The 1,214-nt window shown below is 47.8% G+C and overlaps 1 non-coding gene across 1 annotated transcript; it reads right to left on the bottom strand.

Annotated features, from left to right (window-relative positions):
• Positions 1 to 239: 239 nt before the first annotated feature.
• LOC119470052 lies at positions 240 to 366 on the bottom strand. Its single transcript, XR_005198915.1, has one exon. It is a non-coding gene; the product is annotated as a small nucleolar RNA SNORA40 (small nucleolar RNA).
• Between the last annotated feature and the right edge of the window lie 848 nt (positions 367 to 1,214).

Here is a 1,214-nt window from a genome sequence, read left to right as displayed (position 1 = left end):
ATCTCGGCTCACCGCAACCTCCGCCTCCTGGGTTCAGGCAATTCTCCTGCCTCAACCTCCTGAGTCGCTGGGATTACAGGCACGCGCCACCATGCCCAGCTAACGTTTTTGTATTTTTAGTAGAGACGGGGTGTCACCATGTTGACCAGGATGGTCTCGATCTCTTGACCTCGTGATCCACCCGCCTCGGCCTCCCAAAGTGCTGGGATTACAGGCTTGAGCCACCGCGCCCGGCCTATAATAGCCTTTCTTATATGTATCAAAACTCATACAGAACAGTAAGTTCTCAGATGCAAAAGAGGATTTTTTTTTTGCATCTATCTATAAGTGTTTGTCCACAAGTTAAAAAAATAAAACATAAGTGCATAGGGGCTGCGGTTCATGGCATATCTCATTTACTCCCTCACTCTGTATTTTTTTCTTTTTTCTTTTTTTTAGACAGAGTCTTGCTCTGTTGCCCAGCCTAGAGTCTAGAGTATAACGGCGTGATCTTGGCTCACTGTCACCTCCACCTCCCGGGTTCAAGCAATTCTTCTGCTTCAGCCTCCTGAGTAGCTGGGACTACAGGTGCGCACCATCACGCCCGGCTAACTTTTGTATTTTTTCTTTTAGTAGAGACAGGTTTTCACCATGTTGGCCAGGATGATTTTGAACTCCTGACCTCGTGATCCACCTGCCTCGGCCTCCCAAAGTGCTGGGACAGGCGTGAGCCACCGTCCGTGGCCATTTACTCCCTCACTGTCTCAGCACCTGTTGAGCATCCACTGCCCTCTAAGCATTGCACACATACAGTAGTGACTATTTTCTTTGGGGAGAAGATGGGGGTGATAGAAAGTGTGTGTACTTGCAATCAGGCACTCTTGGCCTCGTCCCTTCCTGGCTGTGTGTCCTTGACCCACTTTACCTAACCTCTCTGAGCATCCACCACTTCCTTTGTAAACCAGTCATATCTGCCGTGAGGATTAACTTGGTAATACATGTGAAACCCTTGTAACTAGAAGATGCTCAGTATAGATTCCAATTCCAACGATCACAACCACCATTTACCTATTAGGTTGTGTGCCAGGCAGAAGGGGTTTTGCACGCGTTATCGGTGAATTCTCCAATGGCCCTATGAAGTAGGTAACATTGTCAACTTGTTTTGATCCAGTTTCAACAACCAGAAGGAGGCCTACCAGCACCACCACAATGTACCACTTGTGGGATAATTTGTC

The sequence above is a fragment of the Cebus imitator genome, unplaced genomic scaffold (assembly GCF_001604975.1).
Source record: "Cebus imitator isolate Cc_AM_T3 unplaced genomic scaffold, Cebus_imitator-1.0 Scaffold5506, whole genome shotgun sequence".
In the NCBI taxonomy this organism is placed as follows: Eukaryota; Metazoa; Chordata; class Mammalia; order Primates; family Cebidae; genus Cebus; species Cebus imitator.
This window is presented reverse-complemented; position numbering and strand designations above follow the sequence as displayed.